Genomic DNA, 23,724 nt, shown 5'->3' on the forward strand with positions numbered 1-23,724 from the left:
CAACGTTCTTCTTTGCAGCCTCCATTGTTCATTAAACAAATTGCAAAAGATTCACTAACACAGATGTCCACAATACTGTGGAATTTTGTCGAAGAAAACAAGAGGTTTTTGTATCGGGTCGATGGGATTTTGTGACGTCACGCGCATAAATCATATCCAAAGGAGTTTTTCAACCGGAAGTGTGGCGGGAATTTTAAAATGTCACTTTATAAGTTAACCCGGCCGTATTGGCATGTGTTGCAATGTTAAGATTTCATCATTGATATATAAACTATCAGACTGTGTGGTCGCTAGTAGTGGCTTTCAGTAGGCCTTTAAATGCATATTTGTCACGCTCGGTTTACTTCACCCAAAATGTGGCAACCATCTTCAAAATCCAAAGTTGTATGACGTCACACGAAAAGGGTCTGTTGGTTGGATACAAAAGGACGTCACGTCCGGCTGATTGAATACGCATGGTGGTCGAGCCAATCTGTTCTCAATGGGTACAAGGGACCATTTAGCCTTTCTTGAAGAACAATGCCCTATGCTTGCGTTGTTTTTCGCTTTACAAACAGTTTAAATCGCCAAAACAATAAACCTTTATTCAGAGTTCCTCGAAAGGCAACCAAGAATGGCGGAAGAGTTATGAAAGACGACAAAAAAAGTACAAGGGAACCGAAGAATACACAAGTTTGCAGTGATTACTTTGTTAACGTTTTGTTTGATATACTTTTAACGTTTAGTGTTTCTCATTTAAGTATTAACTCGATATTATTTGTATTTCTTAAAACTAGGGGTGTAACGGTACACAAAAATTCCAGTTCGGTACATACCTCGGTTTAGAGGTCACGGTTCGGTTCATTTTCGGTACAGTAAGAAAACAACAAAATATACATTTTTTGGTTATTTATTTACCAAATTTGTAAACAATGGCTTTATCCTTTTAACATTGTGAACACTATAATAATTCTGCCCACGTTAATCAACATTAAACTGCCTCAAGTTGTTGCTCAGATTAAATACAATGACAAAACTTTTCTTCTACATATAAAAAGTGCAACATTAAACAGTTTCAAGTCAACTCATCATGCTTAATTTATTACAGCATTTGGGAAGCCTGTAGTTGATTTTTATTATACAAATGTTATATTTTTATCAACATGTGATAGCAGGGACCCTGCCATTCAAAACTAGGCTGCTGCATTACTAATGATTCATGTAACTATAGCTGAAAAAAGGGTACAATAGCAATAGGAGAGACTATTCATCCCTGAACACCATGGAGTTCATGTAGGCTTAATGATGCACTTACATTATTATATCAACTATCAGAGACAGAAACTCTTCATTTAACATAATGTCCTTTTTTGCTGCTTCAACACAGCTCAATCAACACAGAAAAAGGTAAAGTGAAATGACAGACAGACAGGGCTTTGCTGTCCATAACACACACACACCGCAAAATGAGCTAACGTTACACTAAAAGCTAATTAGCCTTCACCTCAAGCCAGGACTGCGAGCGAGCTGAGCTGCCTTTTATATTTCTAGAACGTCAACGCTCATAGTGATGTTACTAGTAGTTGATTGGGAGGTGTTTATTATAATTTGGGGAGAGTCCGCTGCCTGATGCTTACCTGCTAAACGCTAAGCACTGACTACATGCGCTCTGAATACGCACTGCTGATTGGCTGTTACCGCTCTGTTTGTAACCAATCAGATGGTTGTGTGGGTGGGACAATGCTGGGTGCTGTGTAGAGGACTGACAGAGACAGAAGGAAGCGGAGGCGGCTACTTAATATGTTCGTGTGGAAACTCGTTCGGTACACCTCCGAACCGAACCCCCCGTACCGAAACGGTTCAATAAAAATACACGTACCGTTACACCCCTACTTAAAACACATTTTTGCTACAAGAGTTCCGTAAAGCACCAACTTGGCCAGTCTAAATACAAGAATGTGAGCAAAACCCAAGTTATGCTTTTACCAAAGGCAACGATCACAAATGAAGCTTTCAGCACATACACAATGTTGACATCTATAGTAAAACACGTGTACTCTTTAACGGTGCATGCAACAGCAGTGCAGGCAACAAAACATGGTAGTAGACACAAAGTTAAATCATGAAATGTAACCTTACCCAAGCAAAAACAATGCATATTAATCCAGGAGAGTCTTGATACCAATGTCCTTGATCGAGCCACACAAAAAGAAGTCGTAGACCTCTATGCTTTTACAAGTTTTCATCTGTTTTGTCGTGTAGCACACGATAGTTCGATAAGTTTGGGAACTCCACCAACGAATAATCCTTTATCACGCGAAAAATCTTTTTTTTAGGATTTTATTCCATTGCATAGTTGGATTTTTTGCTGACATCTGCTTTTAGCAGGAATATATAGGCCCAGATAGTGCGCACGCTGCTTGCTGGACAACAGCCATCTTGGCTTGGTTGTGTACGACAGCCATCTTGGTTGGCTTGGTTGACCACCACTGGTTTTCACTTCTGGGAAGAAATCCCTTGGCGGAATACACGCAATAGAGATGACATCAAAACAATCTGATTGGACGATTCCATCAACCATTTTTCTTACAGAAAAACAACAATTACATGTTCATGTTAAAGTGCCAATGATTGTCACACAGGTGTGGCGAAATTATTCTCTGCATTTGACCCATCACCCTTGATCACCCTTTGGGAGGTGAGGGGAGCAGTGAGCAGCAGCGGTGGCCGCGCCCGGGAATCATTGTTGGTGATTTAATCCCCAATTCCAACCCTTGATACTGAGTGCCAAGCAGGGAGGTAATGGGTCCCATTTTTATAGTATTTGGTATGTCTCGGCCGGGGTTTGAACTCACAACCTACCGGTCTCAGGGCGGACACTCTAACCCAGCGGTTCTTAACCTTGTTGGAGGTACCGAACCCCACCAGTTTCATATGCGCATTCACCGAACCCTTCTTTAGTGAAAAATAAAATGTTTTTTTTTTCAAATTCAAGACAAAGTTATATGTTTTTGGTAAGACTTTAGTATGGGGAACATATTCTAATTAACAAACACTTAATTTAGAGTTATTTGGTTAGGGTTAGGGTTATAATAAGGTCATGCCGAATAAGGCATTAATAAGTACTTACTGACTAGTTAAGAGCCAATATGTTACTAATTTGCATGTTAATAAGCAACTAATTAATGGTGAATATGTTCCCCATACTAAATTGTTACCATGTTTTTTTTACTGGTGCACAAAATGAACCTTGCATGAACATCACCTTGTTCAAACAACAAAACCAACACAGTGCATAAACTCACAACAAATCACACACCTGCAAATCAGTCAGCTGTTGCTGTATCGGTAATACGCCGATAGGGAGAAGTTTGTATTTACACGATGAGTCGGGTGTGTTTTGACCTCCGCCGAACCCCTGAGGCCAACTCACCGAACCCCTAGGGTTCCATCGAACCCAGGTTAAGAACCACTGCACTAACCACTAGGCCACTGAGTAGGTGGCCTAGTTGTCCTGTGACTGACTCCATCACTTAAAGGGGTCATATTAAATTGGGACGCATTACCTCCCTGCTTGGCACTCAGCATCAAGGGTTGGAATTGGGGGTGTGACAATCATTGGTACTTTAACTTCATATCATGATTTTTTTTTCTACATTTAAAACACCACCTTGTGGTCTACATAACATGCAATTGTGGTTCTTAGGTAGAAAAATCTGCAAAGATTTTGTTTTTCGGACCTATTTTCTAACCACTTTTTTCTCCCTTTCAAAACAGCTCGTTCTGAGAGGCGGAGTTATGATATGCAAATTAACCTCTCCTCACCACGCCCCCTCACCCTGAGTTGGGCAACATAACCAATAACAGCATGTTTTTCTTTGAGTCGTAACCTGGCCATTTTGTCGTCTAAGCCAGTGTTTTTCAACCTTTTTTGAGCCAAAATCCGGAGGCACACCACCAGCAGAAATCATTAAAAACGTACCTCAGTTGAGAGTAAAGAGTAGTTGTCGCAATTGTTGGATATGACTTTGAACCATAACCAAGCATGTCTCAAAGTAGGTGTACTGTCACCACCTGTCACATCACGCCGTGACTTATTTTGAGTTTTTTGCTGTTTTCCTGTGTGTAGTGTTTTAGTTCTTGTCTCGCGCTCCTATTTTGGTGGCTTTTTCTCTTTTTTGGGTATTTTCCTGTAGAAGTTTCATGTCTTCCTTTGAGCGATATTTCCCGCATCTACTTTGTTTTAGCAATCAAGAATATTTCAGTTGTTTTTATCCTTCTTAGTGGGGACATTGTTGATTGTCCTGTCATGTTCGGATGTACATTGTCTTTGCTCCACAGTAAGTCTTTGCTGTCGTCCAGCATTCTGTTTGTTGACTTTGTAGCCAGTTCAGTTTTAGTTTTGTTCTGCATAGCCTTTCCTAAGCTTCAATGCCTTTTCTTAGGGGCACTCACCTTTTGTTTATTTTTGGTTTAAGCATTAGACACCTTTTTTACCTGCACGCTGCCTCCCGCTGTTTCCGACATCTACAAAGCAATTAGCTACCGGTTGCCACCTACTGATATGGAAAAGTATTACACGGTTACTCTGCCGATCTCTAGACAGCACCGACACTCAACAACAACACATCATTTTCAGACTATAATTAATGGTTTGCAAAAAATATTTTTAACCCAAATAGGTGAAATTAGATAATCTCTCACGGCACACTAGTGTGGTTGAAAAACACTGGTCTAAACTACAGATGCGCGCGCATGTCTGACGCCCGCAATGCAGTTTGGGTGGATTTATATCATATACGCATAATCTGCTGATGATGTGCCCAAAAGGATGTATTCACCTGACGTCACGTCCAGCTCCTTAACTATGCAAGGCTCGAAGTGGTGGGCCAGCAAGCGCCTGTTGTGATAGGCAAAATGGCGCCCAGAACGCTTTCTCGAAGAAAAATGCCCTATACTTGCGTTGTTTTAGGCTGTTGGGACCGTCCAAATTGCAAAAAGGACAAAATATGTCAAGATTTTACAAAAGACGAAGAGAAAAGTAGCACACACACACACACACACACACACTCCAGACCAAGAAGACAGAGTCAAAGAACGCACAAGTTTGCAGTGGTCACTTAGCTAAAGGTTTGTTTGATATACTTTTAACGTTTAGTATTTCCCATTTAAGTTATTGACATAATTTGTATTTTATCTTCTTTTGGAGTTCCTAAAAGTGGAACTGCATTTTGGGGGGAATTTTGCCTATCGTTCACAATATTTACCATATTTTGATCATTTTAATCAGTGCCGGGACAGAATTTTTCAGCGCATTTATTTCCATTTCCATAGCAGCGCACTTCCAACTTCTGGCAACAACTGTGTGTCTTACTTCCGGAAACCAAGGCGTGTGTGTCTTCTAACCATAACAGATTCAGTAACAAACAACAAAGACAACTATTTTTGGACAAATGAGGATACACAACCATATCTTTTTGAAGCTAAATATACTGAGGATGAACTACTGCTTCTAGAAGCCCGCACGAAGGAAGAGTGAAGTGAAAGAAACCTCAAAACTGCAAAATGTGGAACTTGAAGCCATGCTTTTTTCGACATAAATGGAGCGCTTACCCAAATAAACCGTAAAAAAACATACCCGGACCAAACGCACAACTGTCCATTGAGTGAGTCACACTTTATATTGATTATGATATACACAGTACCCTATGCATGTATCATGAAAGACATATGGCTAGCTGTGTACAAACAAAACACGAAATGTGGACTAATAATTAACAGATACTGTAATATGATTGTTCATGTTTGTCTTTCAGTACAGATTTGTGCCTTATCGCATTACAAACACAAACGCGTTTCGTGTTGACGTAGAACCTAGCTTATCTCTTTCTGGCTAATGCCAAAGCATGCCGATTGATTGAAACTTTTATTAGTAGATTGCACAGTACAGTACATATTCCGTACAATTGACCACTAAATGGTAACACCCGAATAAGTTTTTCAACTTGTTTAGGTCGGGGTCCACGTAAATCAATTCATGGTACAAATATATACTATCAGCATAATACAGTCATCACACAAGTTAATCATCAGAGTATATACATTGAATTATTTACATTATTTACAATCCGGGGATGGGATGAGGAGGGTTTGGTTGATATCAGCACTTCAGTCATCAACAATTGCATCATCAGAGAAATGGACATTGGAAAAGTGTAGGTCTGACTTGGTAGGATATGTACAGTGAGCAGAGAACATAGTGAGTTCAGAAAGCATAAGAACAGGTATATACCGTATTTTTCGGACTATAAGTCGCAGTTTTTTTCATAGTTTGGCCGGGGGTGTGACTTATACTCAGGAGCGACTTATGTGTGAAATTATTAACACATTAGCGTAAAATATCAAATAATATTATTTAGCTTATTCACGTAGGAGACTAGACGTATAAGATTTCATGGGATTTAGCGATTAGGAGTGACAGATTGTTTGGTAAACGTATAGCATGTTCTATATGTTATAGTTATTTGAATGACTCTTACCATAATATGTTACGTTAACATACCAGGCACCTTCTCAGTTGGTTATTTATGCCTCATATAACGTACACTTATTCAGCCGAGTGTTTCCCATAAACTGCCAAGATACCTGTGGCGGTGGGGGCGTGGTCACAACGACATCGAGTAATTTGCATAATTTACAACAATGATATGATTTTCTCTAAAAAGGCTCAAAAAATGTATACTTACTAATTAATAATAACAGTTTTGTTTTAAACGGCCATCCATCCATCCATCCATCCATTTTACAATATAATTACAACACTTTATGTACATATTTATATACAGATTTGAACAATAAGTTATTCACTGAAATATATTTATTAATTGTGGTTCTTACAAAAAATATATCTTATAAAATATAAAAGCTAAAATGTCTCTTAAAGCTCTGCCCCTTTAATTAGTGCATACTAAATAATTTAACTTTAGCCTACTACTACAACCATATTATTTACCAGCAACATAAAGTGAAACAGAGGCAGAGGTGTCCTGCCACAGTCAGTAACAAATAAACAGAAAATAGTAGTGGTCAAATATAAATAAGGCAACAAGAGAAGTATCCTACACTTCTCTTTTGTAAAGTAAATCGGAACAGCCTATGTGGGCATCTACATCAACTATATGATTTGCCTGAGAAGCTGGACAGGACAAAAAAATAAATAAATAAAATAAAATAAAAAATGTGTTTTATTTATTTGTGGCGGATGTAATGCTTTCGTGGCGGGCCGCCACAAATAAATGAATGTGTGGGAAACACTGCAGCCTGTTGTTCACTATTCTTTATTTATTTTAAATTGCCTTTCAAATGTCTATTCTTGGTGTTGGCTTTTATCAAATAAATTTCCCCAAAAAATGTGACTTATATGTTTTTTTCCTTCTTTATTATGCATTTTCGGCCGGTGCGACTTATACTCCAGAGCCACTTATAGTCCGAAAAATACAGTACATTTGATTATTTACATTTGGTTATCTAAAATCCGGGGAGGTATGATGTGGAGGGGGGAGGGTGTTAGTCAAGGGTTGAAGTTGACTGGAGGTGTTCTTTTAGTGCGGTTTGAGATGCACTTTCTTTTACACCTGTTGGGAGTGCATTCCATATTGATGTGGCATAGAAGGAGAATGAGTTAAGACCTTTGTTAGATCGGAATCTGGGTTTAACGTGGTTAGTGGAGCTCCCCCTGGTGTTCTGGTTATGGCGGTCATTACATTATGGAAGTAGTTTGACATGTACTTCGGTATCAGAGAGGTGTAGCGGATTTTATAGACTAGGCTCAGTGCAAGTTGTTTTACTCTGTCCTCCACCCTGAGCCAGCCCACTTAGGAGAAGTGGGTAGTAGGGAGGTGTGATCTGGGGTGGAGGTCTAGAAGTAATCTGACTAGCTTGTTCTGGGATGTTTGGAGTCTAGATTTGAGGGTTTTGGAGGTGCAGGCGTAATCGAAAAAGGGTTGAACGAGAGTTCCCGCTAGAATCTTCAAGGTGCTTTTGTTGACCAGAGAGGAGATTCTGTGGAGAAATCTCGTTCGTTGGTTGACCTTTCTGATTACCTTGGTTGCCATCTTATCACAGGAAAGATTAGCCTCTAGAATGGGACCTAGGTAGGTGACCTCATCTTTCCTGGTGATAACAATGTCACCCACTTTTATAGTGAAGTCACTGACTTTTTTTTAAGATGGATTTTGGACCCAAATAGGATGGATTCCGTTTTACCCAAGTTTATTGTCAGCGAGCTGATATGTACGTACGCTAGAAAGAGTTCCTCAGTGTTCGCTTTTACTATTACAATGTCGCCACAGCTTGGTTATTATACTGGTTGCGGAACGTAAATGAAGTATTGACGATTATTTTAATGCATTTTAAAGTGATTTAGCTGTATAATTGATTGCTCCCATTAGCTGCACCGCTAGACACCCAGAGCAAGACTATTTTTGCATGTTAGAATGCAAAAACAACTTTTGTCTTCTTGTCTCTCCTAATAGATGTGAAAGATAGGCAAAATGTTTTTGAAAAAGTGCAGTTCCACATTTAAACAAAATTTTGCTACAAGTGTTTAACCAAATCGGCGAGTTAAAATAAAGTCAAATGTGAGCAAAACCTAAAAGAATCAAGCTTTTAACAAAAGCAGCAATCATAAATGAAGCTTTTAGCAAATACACAACGTTGAGGTCTACAGTTATATTTTGATAAAGACAGGGGAAAAACATGCGTACTAGTAAACGGAGCGTGCAATAACAATAAGGCAACAAACATGGCTGCAGACGCAAAGTTAAATCATGAAATGCAAACTTACCCGAGCAAAAACGATGCATATTTATCCGGGAGATTCTCGATACCAATTTCCTTGATGCAGCCACGCACAAAGAAGTAGTAGACCCGTGCGCTTTTCCAAGTTTTCATCTGTTTTGTGGTGTAAAATGATGTCTGGATCACCAGATAGTTCCAACGTGTCTGGGAATGCGGCCAACGGATAATCCTTGAGATCACGCGACAAATATTTTTGATAACGTATGGGGGTGGATTCCATTTTGCTCCTATCTGCTTTTAGTGGTAAGATCTAGGCCCCTCGCTGCACAGTAGCCATGTTGGGTTGGTGGCCCAAACACTCCAAAGTGTTTACTTCCGTTCAAAAGTCACGTGACTGAATACAACCTATCGTTGACGTCACCAATTGTGCCCATTCCAAATGGACAGTTTGGAGGAAGTAGATGAGAAGGTATAATTATTTTATAAATATCTCCACGTTTTGATTTTAAATGTTCCTGGACTAATGCAGATCCCAAATGCACAACAGAAGGTACAAATAGGTAAGAGAAGTTGGTTTTATTCATGATAGGGCCCCTTTAAGTGGATAGTGTAGCGCAGACCTGGGCAAAATACGGCCCGCGGGCCACACGCGGCCCATTAAGATTTTCAAATCCGGCCCGCCGGACGTTCTACGTACTTTTTTTACACCTTTAACATCAAAACTGTAGCCGCCATTATGATGTGCAGTGCTGTTTTTAAATAACCGTAAATCTTGAACTAAGTACTTCAATGTTTGAAATTTGCGCTTTTGAGTGTTACACAAGTTATTATGGTAATCTACATCACAGCAGCTCAGACAAGGAACAAAGCGGGTTTGTTTTCAGAGCAGCCAGCCCTAAACGCATGTGTCAGGAACAGACGCGGAAGCACATTTTTACAACAGATTTCTGGAAAAAATATTTTGCTGTTTGTTACATTTTTGTTGTGTTTTGCTTGATTGTAGAATATGTCTATCGAGGAGCTGGCCTGAGAAGTAAAAGAGGAGCCATGTTCATATGTTGATATTCAGTGTTTTACTGCTCGTAGTTAATATGGTAAATCCCACTTTCTTTACTTTAATGGACATTTCGGGTGTCCCGTTCAGTATAAAAAACTTTTTTTAGGTAGTCTGTCACAACTGTTTTCAAATTCTATCACACATCGTGACTTTTGGTATTAAAAAAGGGACCCAAACACACATACTGTATTTTTGTATGTATGATTTTTACAACTAAATGTGTATATATAATTTAAACACACATACACATTGGGCCCCCTACACACTTTTTTCTCTCAATTTGGCCCCCCGAGTCAAAATATTTGGTATAGCATAATAAAAAACCAGCTTTGAAACACAGAGAGTATTAATTCAACTAGAGTATTAATGTTTTATTCATGATAGGGCCCCTTTAAGTGGATAGTGTAGCGCAGACCTGGGCAAAATACGGCCCGCGGGCCACATGCGGCCCATTAAGATTTTCAAATCCGGCCCGCCGGACGTTCTACGTACTTTTTTTACACCTTTAACATCAAAACTGTAGCCGCCATTATGATGTGCAGTGCTGTTTTTAAATGACCGTAAATAATAATGGTTCAAAGTTGCGCTTTTGAGTGTTACACAAGTTATTACGCTAATCTACATCACAGCAGCTCAGACGAGGTACAAAGCGGGTTTGTTTTCAGAGCAGCCAGCCCCAAACGCATGTGTCAAGAACAGATGCGGAAGCAAATTTTTACTACAAAATTCCTGCGTAAAAGTGATTAAATATTTTGCTGTTTATTACATTTTTGTTGTGTTTTGCTTGATTGTAAAAGATGTCAATCGAGGAGCTGGCCTGAGAAGTAAAAGAGGAGCCATGTTCATATGTTGATATTCAGTGTTTTACTGCTCGTAGTTAATATGGTAAATCCCACTTTCCTTACTTTAATGGACATTTTGGGTGTCCCGTTCAGTAAAAAAAACTTTTTTTAGGTAGTCTGTCATAACTTTTTTCAAATTCTATCGCACATTGTGACTTTTGGTATTAAAAAAGGGACCCAAACACACATACTGTATTTTTGTATGTATGATTTTTACAACTAAATGTGTATATATAATTGAAACACACATACACATTGGGCCCCCTACACACTTTTTTTCTCTCAATTTGGCCCCCCGAGTCAAAATATTTGGTATATCATTATAAAAAAACAGCTTTGAAACACAGAGAGTATTAATTCAACTAGAGTATTAATGTTTTATTCATGATAGGGCCCCTTTAAGTGGATAGTGTAGCGCAGACCTGGGCAAAATACGGCCCGCGGGCCACATGCGGCCCATTAAGATTTTCAAATCCGGCCCGCCGGACGTTCTACGTACTTTTTTTACACCTTTAACATCAAAACTGTAGCCGCCATTATGATGTGCAGTGCTGTTTTTAAATGACCGTAAATAATAATGGTTGAAAGTTGCGCTTTTGAGTGTTACACAAGTTATTACACTAATCTACATCACAGCAGCTCAGACGAGGTACAAAGCGGGTTTGTTTTCAGAGCAGCCAGCCCCAAACGCATGTGTCAGGAACAGATGCGGAAGCAAATTTTTACTACAACATTTCTGCGTAAAAGTGACAAAATATTTTGCCGTTTGTTACATTTTTGTTGTGTTTTGCTTGATTGTAAAAGATGTCAATCGATGAGCTGGCCTGAGAAGTAAAAGAGGAGCCATGTTCATATGTTGATATTCAGTGTTTTACTGCTCGTAGTTAATATGGTAAATCCCACTTTCCTTACTTTAATGGACATTTTTGGTGTCCCGTTCAGTATAAAAAACTTTGTTTAGGTAGTCTGTCACAACTGTTTTCAAATTCTATCACACATCGTGACTTTTGGTATTAAAAAAGGGACCCAAACACACATACTGTATTTTTGTATGTATGATTTTTACAACTAAATGTGTATATATAATTTAAACACACATACACATTGGGCCCCCCACACACTTTTTTTCTCTCAATTTGGCCCCCCGAGTCAAAATATTTGGTATAGCATAATAAAAAAAAACAGAGTATTAATTCAACTAGAGTATTGTTTTTTTATATCCAATAACTGCAGTGTGAGCTTTTCAAAAAACAAACACAAAGGCTAGCTAGTTGCTATTTAAAGTGCTCTCGGGGGCCCCCTTTCGGGGGCGCCAACGAGCCTTCACTGTTATTTTTCAAGGTCCGCCATTAAAGTAGAGAATAATATAAACGCAGACACGCCACTCCGACATCCCCAATTCCAACTTTGAACGACTTGCCGATGGGCGTCGCGTTTCTCCGGACTTGTACGCTGGCTCGGTAATATTTGCTCCGTCTGAGCGGTCAATGTTAGCCGAGACGGCCGCTGTAGCTCCGGCCAGCCCGTCCTTCCGCCCGCCGCTCCTCGTACCGCCGAGGTGGCGAACGGGCGGCGCGTCGGGTCGAGCGAACAAGCAAAAGCAGACGGCCGGTGGCACAATTACCTCTCAAGTGCTGTCTCGGCGTCCTCCGGCGCGCAGACGTTCCTCGGTAAAATGGCTGCGACGAGAGCCGAGTGGCTGACGGAACGGGCGGGAGAGGCGGAGCCAGCCGGGGAGAAAGGAGAAGGGGCGGGGCATGAGGCGGCCAAGGGGTGGGGGTGGGGAGCCGGCGCGACAGCGAAAATATACGTGGAAATGCTACCGAATCCACTCATGGAACCATAAAAGCAAATACTGTGCAAAAAACCTAGCAAACTTAGGTGCACGTTTACCATAAAAAAGCTAAAAAAATAACAACAAAGTTAGAAACCTGACACTAAGGTTGGCGTGACTAATGTGTGGTGGGCGGAGCTTATGACTATTTTCGTACGAAGCTAACTAACGTTCTTCCTGACAACATTATACAAATATTGTATTTACTTTTTACTCTAATACAGGCCTGGGGAATTATTTTGACTCAGGGGCCACATTTAAAGAAAAAAATAGATATACCGGCCCCCAGGTATATCTATTTTTAGTAACACTAATACTAAAACCTCACAATGGGTGAGGGCGGACCTACGTCACTTCCGCCTACCAATCCCCTAGCAACCGGGAATTCGTTGAAAACAAACCAGCTCACAGCGAACACAGCATTGACAGAAAAAGCATTTAACGAGCGTTGTGGCTTGGAAGTCGGCGTTAAAGCCTTAATTTACGCATTTTTACTTATTCGCATATCGTGTGAAAAAACGAAAAAGTATTATTTGCGTCAGACTCGTCTCAGTGAACTTTAAAGCTTCTCAGGCTTAGCTTAGCTTGCTAGTTAGCTTAGCCTGCGCGCTACTAAGAAAGAGACGCGGAAGTTTTCAACAACAAGATCAAGTGTTAGTGTATAAAATATTGAGAGATTTGAGGGCTACATGTATTGTTTAAGTACAACAAAGGAGAGTTTAAACAGAGAAAGGGGAGGTGGCAAAATAACCTAATAAGGAAAGTAATACCAAGATTACGGGTAAATAATACTGGAATGTCCGGCAAAAAACCCCAAAAGAAAGCAGACTGACCCCTAGTAGCCTGGTCCTTGTAAGTTGTAGCCTTATGAAGGCGCAGTACAGCAGGCGAATAATGTACAAAATATATGTCTTTGTATTAAAAAGTCTTGCAGACAGCATTTTGCGACTGTCTTGAAAAGTTGATAAAAGGCAACATGAAAATTAGAGGGTTTATTGGTTTTTAAAAACCCAACTGTTAAGTGCAAATTTAAATGAAACCGGTTTTCGAAAATAGCTAGCTAGGCTATAGACCAGGGGTCACCAACGCGGTGCCCGCGGGCACCAGGTAGCCCGTAAGGACCAGATGAGTAGCCCGCTGGCCTGTTCTAAAAATAGCTCAAATAGCAGCACTTACCAGTGAGCTGCCTCTATTTTTTAAATGTTATTTATTTACTAGCAAGCTGGTCTCGCTTTGCCCATTTTTAATTCTAAGAGAGACAAAACTTAAATAGAATTTGAAAATCCAAGAAAATATTTTAAAGACTTGGTCTTCACTTGTTTAAATAAATTCATTATTTTTTATACTTTGCTTCTTATAACTTTCAGAAAGACAATTTTAGAGAAAAAAATACAACCTTAAAAATGATTTTAGGATTTTTAAACACATATACCTTTTTACATTTTAAATTCCTTCCTCTTCTTTCCTGACAATTTAAATCAATGTTCAAGTAAATTTTTTTATTTTTATTGTGAAGAATAATAAATAAATTTTAATTTAATTCTTCATTTTAGCTTCTGTTTTTTCGACGAAGAATAATTGTGAAATATTTTTTCAAACTTATTATGATTAAAATTCAAAAAAATCATTCCGGCAAATCTAGAAAATCTTTAGAATCAAATTTAAATCTTATTTCAAAGTTATTTTAAAATTTTTGTTCTGGAAAATCTAGAAGAAATAATGATTTGTCTTTGTTAGAAATATAGCTTGGTCCAATTTGTTATATATTCTAACAAAGTGTAGATTGTATTTTAATCTATTTAAAATATATAATCAAAATTCTAAAATTAATCTTAATCAGGAAAAATTACTAATGATGTTCCATAAATTCTTTTTTAAAATTTTTTCAAAAAGATTCAAATGAGCTAGTTTTTCTCTTCTTTTTTTCGGTTGAATTTTGAATTTTAAAGAGTCGAAATTGAAGATAAACTATGTTTCAAAATTTAATTGTCATTTTTTTTGTGTTTTCTCCTCTTTTAAACCATTCAATTAAGTGTAAATATCATTAATTGTTAATAATAACATAGAGTTAAAGGTAAATTGAGCAAATTGGCTATTTCTGGCAATTTATTTAAGTGCGTATCAAACTGGTAGCCCTTCGCATTAATCAGTACCCAACCCCTTGGTTTCAAAAAGGTTGGTGACCCCTGGACTATATAGTATATACCGCATGTTATTTTTGTACAACAACAACTTCAGCTGTCGAACGTTATAAGGTACAAATTCAACAAGTACAACATTAGCACAGACGGTATAGCCAAGTTGTGGTTAAGAAGGTGGATTTTTGTTCCTTATATTTACCAGAAACGAAGTGATCCGAACACACGACCCGGGACTTTGGGGGACTCCAGTGAGAACCGTCCTTGTTTTCCCGGTGTAAAGCTGCGAGCCATTTGTCTCGTCTCTGTGGGCTTTTATCGCGCTTTGGCAGAACAAAATACAACCTTTGTTTTCCCTGTTTCCAGTTGTGGTTAGCACAACCAAAAACAACACAGTTTTTCGGCATTTTGGAGGCAGAATGACGGGTTTAACCAGCGTAGGTCGACAGGTTAAAGAGTAGTGGCAACGGTTTGTTTTCAACGCCAGTCTGGTTGCTATGGCTCGAAGAACCCGTATGTAGCTCAGTTGCCCGGATGTCGGCCCTCACCCATAATGTCTGATTGAATGCTAAAAACGTTATGACAGACCGCCTTAAAAAAACATAATGGAATTTTACATTTTTCTATGACGGATAAAACACTGAATATTAGGGGTGTGGGAAAAAATCGATTCGAATTGCGATTCTCACGTTGTGCGATTCAGAATCGATTCTCATTTTTTGAAAATCTTTTTTTATTTTTATTAATTACCCTATTTTTCGGAGTATAAGTCACACCGGCCGAAAATGCATAACAAAGAAGGGAAAAAAACATATATAAGTCGCACTGGAGTATAAGTCGCATTTTTGGGGGAAATGTATTTGATAAAAGCCAACAGCAAGAATAGACATTTGAAAGGCAATTTAAAATGTCTAAAGAATAGTGAACAACAGGCTGAATAAGTGTACGTTATATGAGGTATAAATAACCAACTGGTATGTTAACGTAACATATTATGGTAAGAGTCATTCAAATAACTATAACATATAGAACATGCTATACGTTTACCAAACTATCTGTCACTCCTAATCGCTAAATCCCATGAAATCTTATACGTCTAGTCTCTTATGTGAATGAGATCAATAATATTATTTGATATTTTACGCTGATGTGTTAATAATTTCACACACAAGTCACTCCTGAGTATAAGTCGCACCCCCGGCCAAACTATGAAAAAAACTGTGACTTATAGTCCGAAAAATACGGTAATTTAAAACTATTATTATTATTATTATTTTAATTAATCAATCCAACAAAACAATACACAGCAATACCATAACAATGCAATCCAATTTCAAAAGCAAACCCGACCCAGCAACACTCAGAACTGCAATAAACAGAGCAATTGAGAGGAGACACAAACACCACACAGAACCAGGGCCGGCCTGTGGCATAGGCCGTATAGGCAAATGCTAAGGGCACCATCCATCAGGGGGCGCCACGCCAGTGCCACAAATGTTGGAGAAAAAAAAAAAAAAAGTTGGTACTATTATTTCTAAATACAAAAAATAATCCCACGTTAAATAAAATGCAAAGTAAAGCCTATTTAATAGAAATATTATTTGTTACAACATTACGCTCCCCCTCCCCCCGCACGGTGCGCCCCCTCCCTTCCCGTATCATGACTCTTTTTGGACGTCACCACATTAAAAAATCAACACAAGATGTCAAAACGGCCAAAACTGTCAGGTGCCCAGGGAAGAAAAAAGAGAAAAGAAGAGGAGAAACGAGAAAAAGACAGAGGTAGCAGGGAGGTAACGTTAGCCTACATGAAATTATTTGTCTGTTACAGAATGTGATAGTAACCTGGCTTTTTAGCATTAAGCTAATGTTACATGATTCGGCAATTGCTAATCAATAAAAAGCTAGTTCTGTTTTAACGTCGGGTTAAAGGCCTACTGAAACCCACTACTACCGACCACGCAGTCTGATAGTTTATATATCAATGATGAAATCTTAACATTGCAACACATGCCAATACGGCCGGGTTAACTTATAAAGTGACATTTAAAACTTCCCGGGAAATATCCGGCTGAAACGTCGCGGTATGATGACGTATGCGCGTGACGAAGTCAGAGTAACGGAAGTTATGGTACCCCGTAGAATCCTATACAAAAAGCTCTGTTTTCATTTCATAATTCCACAGTATTCTGGACATCTTTTGCAATTTGTTTAATGAACAATGAAGGCTGCAAAGAAGACAGTTGTAGGTGGGATCGGTGTATTAGCAGCGGACTACAGCAACACAACCAGGAGGACTTTGTTGGAGAGCAGACGCGCTAGCCGCCGACCTCACCTTGACTTTCTACGTCTCCGGGCCGCCAAACGCATCGGGTGAAGTCCTTCGTCCTTCTGCCGATCGCTGGAACGCAGGTGAGCACGGGTGTTGATGAGCAGATGAGGGCTGGCTGGCGTAGGTGGAGAGCTAATGTTTTTAGCATAGCTCTGTGAGGTCCCGTTGCTAAGTTGCTAAGTTAGCTTCAATGGCGTCGTTAGCACAGCATTGTTAACCTTCGCCAGCCTGGAAAGCATTAACCGTGTATTTACATGTCCACGGTTTAATAGTATTGTTGATTTTCTATCTATCCTTCCAGTCAGGGGTTTATTTTTTTGTTTCTATATGCAGTTAAAGCACGATGCTATCACGTTAGCTTGTAGCTAAAGCATTTCGCCGATGTATTGTCGTGGAGATAAAAGGCACTGAATGTCCATTTCGCGTTCTCCACTCTCATTTTCAAGAGGATATAGTATCCGAGGTGGTTTAAAATACAAATCCGTGATCCACAATAGAAAAAGGAGAGAGTGTGGAATCCAATGAGCCAGCTTGTACCTAAGTTACGGTCAGAGCGAAAAAAGATACGTCCATCACTGCCTCTCAAGTCCTTCACTGTAACGTTCCTCATCTACGAATCTTTCATCCTCGCTCAAATTAATGGGGTAATCGTCACTTTCTCGGTCCGAATCTCTCTCGCTCCATTGTAAACAACGGGGAATTGTGAGGAATACTAGCTCCTGTGACGTCACGCTACTTCCGCTACAGGCAAGGCTTTTTTTTATCAGCGAGCAAAAGTTGCAAACTTTATCGTCGATTTTCTCTACTAAATCCTTTCAGCAAAAATATGGCAATATCGCAAAATGATCAAGTATGACACATAGAATGGATCTGCTATTCCCGTTTAAATTTAAAAAAATCTTTTCAGTAGGCCTTTAATATTGTGGAGGGGGCTAAATTGTTATGGAAAATAATAATGTAACATTAGGTAATTACAGTACTCCCACCTTATATTCCTCAGGGACATTTGTATTAGATCTTTTAAGCAGGTGTTTTTTGTTTACATTGTTATTGCCTTCTGGTTAGCTAATGTTTGCCCTGCAGGTAATAGTCACTTTTCCACCCCTTTATATATTAGGTATAGTTGTAAGCCTAGTTGTTAAAATGCACATCATTAATGTTAATTAAGCAATATCACATGAGAGGGAATGCTGTTTTTTAATTGGAGCACTGCTGTGATTCGGTTAAAGATAATCATAACATAACATTCTCATATAATATGTTAATTTGCTTTCTTTAAGTAAAAAAAAAGGTCAAAGACAAAGCTATTCGGTTTCTTGTGAGTATATACACTTCACTGCCGATGTGGGGGAGGGGGGCGCCACCTAAAATCTTGCCTAGGGCGCCAGATTGGTTAGGGCCAGGCCTGCACAGAACAATCCAAAATGTAGTGAAACAAAAATGAATATTATCAACAACAGTATCAATATTAGTTACAATTTCAACATAGCAGTGATTAAAAATCCCTCATTGACATTATCATTAGACATTTATAAAAAAAAATAAAAAAATGAACAATAGGGTCACAGTGGCTTACACTTGCATCGCATCTCATAAGCTTGACAACACACTGTGTCCAATATTTTCACAAAGATAAAATAAGTCATATTTTTGGTTCATTCAATAGTTAAAACAAATGTACATTATTGCAATCAGTTGATAAAACATTGTTATTTACAATTATAAAAGCTTTTTACAAAAATCTACTACTCTGCTTGCATGTCAGCAGACTGGGGTAGATCCTGCTGAAATCTATGTATTGAATGAATAGACAATCCTTTTGAATCGAGAAAAGAATCGTTTTTGAATCGAGAATCGTGTCGAATTGAAAACAAATCGATTTTGAATCAAATCGTGACCCCGAGAATCGATATTGAATCGAATCGTGGGACACCCAAAGATTCACAGCCCTAATACCGTGTAAAACACTGCAAACTATTACAATGCTACAAATAACATTACTTGCACACAAGAATGAAAGCCAAATAACAATTTCACAGTCGTGTTTTAGTTTCAACAAATACAAATACTTAGTCTCTCATGATATAAAAGCAATAAAAGAGAAGTATTCCAACAAAGAAAGGGTTTTGTGATGGAAGCAAACAAGAAGCTCAGAGTTGGTTGTGGACGTACACAGACTTGTAGTTGGGGCCAACTTCCGGAAAGAAGCGTTTAGTCTGCGCTTTGTCGCCGGAAGCTCCACAGAGAGGACACACGTACCTGCGCAGGTGAGGACAGGCCACGTCTCAGTGAGACCTGTAGACCGCCTCGGACTCCCCGTTGTGCTTGCAGAAGGCGCACATCATGCGTGGTGGTGCGTTCAAGCCCCCTGCGTCTGGAAGGTCATCGTGCAGACTAAGTTCTGGTCTCCGGGTGCACGACGTCGGAGGAGATGCAACGCAACTCGGACTTTGAGCCCAAATGTTTCTAAAAAACGCACTCCAAGCCTCTGTCCGTGAAGGACAGAGGCTTGCAGCTTCCGGTCCTTCCTGACAACCATTATACAAATATTTTATTGACTTTTAACTTTAATAGTTGACTTTATAAAAAGAACAATGCTTATAGCAGTGGTGTCCAAAGTTCAGCCCGGGCGCCATTTGTGGGATTTGAAAACCTTGGGTTTCCATGGTTTTATGGCTCAGAGAGTATGGGGTATCGGACTGTCTGATTGTGGCGGTCCGCTCCCTGTATGATCAGTGCCAGAGTTTGGTCCGCATTGCCGGCAGTAAGTCGGACACGTTTCCAGTGAGGGTTGGACTCCGCCAAGGCTGCCCTTTGTCACCCATTCTGTTCAGAACTTTTATGGACAGAATTTCTAGGCGCAGTCAGGGCGTTGAGGGGATCCGGTTTGGTGGCTACAGGATTAGGTCTCTGCTTTTTGCAGATGATGTGGTCCTGATGGCTTCATCTGGCCAGGATCTTCAGCTCTCGCTGGATCGGTTCGCAGCCGAGTGTGAAGCGACTGGGATGAGAATCAGCACCTCCAAGTCCGAGTCCATGGTTCTCGCCCGGAAAAGGGTGGAGTGCCATCTCCGGGTTGCGGAGGAGACCCTGCCCCAAGTGGAGGAGTTCAAGTACCTTGGAGTCTTGTTCACGAGTGAGGGAAGAGTGGATCGTGAGATGGACAGGCGGATCGGTGCGGCGTCTTCAGTAATGCGGACGCTGTATCGATCCGTTGTGGTGAAGAAGGAGCTGAGCCGGAAGGCAAAGCTCTCAATTTACCGGTCGATCTACGTTCCCATCCTCACCTATGGTCATGAGCTTTGGGTTATGACCGAAAGGACAAGATCACGGGTACAAGCGACAATGAGTTTCCTCCGCCGGGTGGCGGGGCTCTCCCTTAGAGATAGGGTGAGAAGCTATGTCATCCGGGGGGAGCTCAAAGTAAAGCCGCTGCTCCTCCACATCGAGAGGAGCCAGTTGAGGTGGTTCGGGCATCTGGTCAGGATGCCACCCAAACGCCTCCCGACCGGTAGGAGGCCACGGGGAAGACCCAGGACACGTTGGGAAGACTATGTCTCCCGGCTGGCCTGGGAACGCCTCGGGATCCCCCGGGAAGAGCTGGACGAAGTGGCTGGGGAGAGGGAAGTCTGGGTTTCCCTGCTTAGGCTGCTGCCCCCGTGACCCGACTTCGGATAAGCGGAAGAAGATGGATGGATGGATGGATGGATGGGTTTCCATGGCCGAGCAGCTGCATCTAAGCCATACATCACCAAGTCCAATGCAAAGCGTGGGATGCTACTGGACTCTAGAGCAGTGGAGACGCCTTCTCTGGAGTCATGAATCACACTTTTCTGTCTGGTAATCTGATGGACCAGTCTGGGTTTGGAGGTTGCCAGGAGAACGGTACATTTCGGACTGCATTGTCCCGAGCGTGAAATTTGGTGGAGGAGGAATTATGGTGTGGGGTCGTTTTTCAGGAGTTGGGCTTGGCCCTTTAGTTCCAGTGAAAGGAACTTTGAATGCTCCAGGATACCAAAACATTTTGGACAATTCCATGCTCCCAACCTTGTGGGAACAGTTTGGAGCAGGCCCCTTCCTCTTCCAACATGACTGTGCACCAGTGCACAAAGCAAGGTCCATAAAGACATGGATGACAGAGTCTGGTGTGGATGAACTTGACTGGCCTGCGCAGAGTCCTGACCTGCACCCGATAGAACACCTTTGGGATGAATTAGAACTGAGAAACTGAGAGCCAGGCCTTCTCCACCAACATCAGTGTGTGACCTCACCAATGCGCTTTTGAAAGAATGGTCAAAAATTAGAGATGTCCGATAATATTGGCCTGATATTATCGGCCGATAAATGCTTTAAAATGTAATATCGGAAATTATCGGTATCGGTTTTTTTATTATCCGTATCGGGTTGTTGATTTTTATTTTAGTTTTTTTTTAAATTAAATTAACATAAAAACACAAGATACACTTACAATTAGTGCACCAACCCAAAAAACCTCCCTCCCCCATTTACACTCATTCACACTCATTCTGTTTCTTTCTGTTATTAATATTCTGCTTCCTACATTATATATCAATATATATCAATACAGTCTGCAAGGGATACAGTCCGTAAGCACACATGATTGTGCGTGCTGCTGCTCCACTAATAGTACTAACCTTTAACACTTAATTTGACTCATTTTCATTCATTACTAGTTTCTATGTAACTGTTTTTATATTGTTTTACTTTCTTTTTTATTCAAGAAAATGTTTTTAATTTATTTATCTTATTTTATTTTATGATTTTTTTTAAAAAGGACCTTATCTTCACCATACCTGGTTGTCCAAATTAGGCATAAAAATGTGTTAATTCCACGACTGTATATATCAGTATCGGTTGATATCGGTATCGGTAATTAAGAGTAGGACAATATCGGAATATCGGCAAAAAAGTAATTATCGGACATCCCTATTAAAAACCCTTCTTTTTAAAAAAAACTTCTTTTTTTTTAGATACATGCATACTAGTTGGAGCTATTTGGCTGTTCTAGTTTTTATTTTTATTAATTTTTTATTATCTTTTTAATACACTGTAGCACTTTGAGGTTGTTTAATCAATGTAAAGTGCTTTTTACAAATAAAATCTATTATTATTATTATTATTATTAGAGTGTCCGCCCTGAGATGGGTAGGTTGTGAGTTCAAACCCCGGCCGAGTCATACCAAAGACTATAATAAAAATGGGAGCCATTACCTCCCTGCTTGGCACTCAGCATCAAGGGTTGGAATTGGGGGTTAAATCACCAAAAATGATTCCCGGGCGCGGCCACCTTCTTTTTTATTCAAGAAAATGTTTTTAATTTATTTATCTTATTTTATTTTATAATTTTTTTTTAAAAAGGACCTTATCTTCACCATACCTGGTTGTCCAAATTAGGCATAATAATGTGTTAATTCCACGACTGTATATATCAGTATCGGTTGATATCGGTATCGGTAATTAAGAGTTGGACAATATCGGCAAAAAAGTCATTATCGAACATCCCTATTAAAAACCCTTCTTTTTTTAAAAAACTTTTTTTTTTTTTAGATATATGCATACTAGTTCTAGTTCTAGTTCTAGTTTTTATTTTTATTAATTTTTTATTATCTTTTTAATACAATGTAGCACTTTGAGGTTGTTTACTCAATGTAAAGTGCTTTTTACAAATAAAATCTATTATTATTATTAGAGTGTCCGCCCTGAGATGGGTAGGTTGTGAGTTCAAACCCCGGCCGAGTCATACCAAAGACTATAATAAAAATGGGAAACATTACCTCCCTGCTTGGTACTCAACATCAAGGGTTGGAATTGGGGGTTAAATCACCAAAAATGATTCCCGGGCGCGGCCACCTTCTTTTTTATTCAAGAATTTTTTTTAAATTTATTTATCTTATTTTATTTTATAATTTTTTTAAAAAAGGACCTTATCTTCACCATACCTGGTTGTCCAAATTACCGTAATTTCCGGACTATAAGCCGCACCTGACTATAAGCCGCACCAGCTAAATTTAGGGGAAAATACAGATTGCTCCATATATAAGCCGCACCCGACTATAAGCCGCAGGGTTTTGATGTGTAATTAGCGTAGTATATAGGGGTTCCTGCTACCACGGAGGGGATTGTCGGGACAGAGATGACTGTTTGGGAACGCAAAGCGTCCCATTTATTAACAATAAATCTTTCAATCATTCAATCAAACTTTCACATCTTTGACATGGCGAACAGCATTCGTGCAGAGTACAAATAATACAACGGTGCAAAGTAATACAAAGTGCTTGCCTGTACGTTATCAAAATAACCAGCCTACCGGTATATGAAAATTCAGTCTTTAATCATTGTGTCATCGTCTTCCTCCTGCGTACTAAAACCACCCAAATCCTCTTCGTCTGTGTCGGAGAAGAACAGGCCGTAAATAAGCCGCACCCTTGTATAAGCCGCAGGGACCAGAACGAGGGGAAAAAGTAGCGGCTTATAGTCCGGAAATTACGGTAGGCATAATAATGTGTTAATTCCACGACTGTATATATCAGTATCGGTTGATATCGGTATCGGTAATTAAGAGTTGGACAATATCGGAATATCGGCAAAAAAGTTATTATCGGACATCCCCATTAAAAACCCTTCTTTTAAAAAAAATTTTTTTTTTTTAGATATATGCATACTAGTTCTAGCTATTTGGCTGTTCTAGTTTTTATTTTTATTAATTTTTTATTATCTTTTTA

General features: G+C 39.7%; 1 protein-coding gene across 4 annotated transcripts in view; it reads right to left on the bottom strand.

The window, feature by feature from the left end:
* ccdc71 (coiled-coil domain containing 71) overlaps positions 1 to 23,724 on the bottom strand; it is a 113,409-nt gene that overhangs the window by 23,951 nt on the left and 65,734 nt on the right. Inside the window, exon 1 of one of the 4 annotated variants that reach the window (XM_062037628.1) lies at positions 12,302 to 12,442. The exons of 2 other annotated variants lie outside the window; for them this stretch is intronic. The gene's annotated coding sequence lies outside the window, so the exon portion shown is untranslated. Of the gene's footprint in view, positions 1 to 12,097; positions 12,279 to 12,301; positions 12,443 to 23,724 lie in introns of those variants that run through there. One more of the 4 variants, XM_062037630.1, reaches the window with a different exon arrangement.

Source organism: Entelurus aequoreus, linkage group LG26 (assembly GCF_033978785.1).
Source record: "Entelurus aequoreus isolate RoL-2023_Sb linkage group LG26, RoL_Eaeq_v1.1, whole genome shotgun sequence".
Taxonomy (NCBI): Eukaryota; Metazoa; Chordata; class Actinopteri; order Syngnathiformes; family Syngnathidae; genus Entelurus; species Entelurus aequoreus.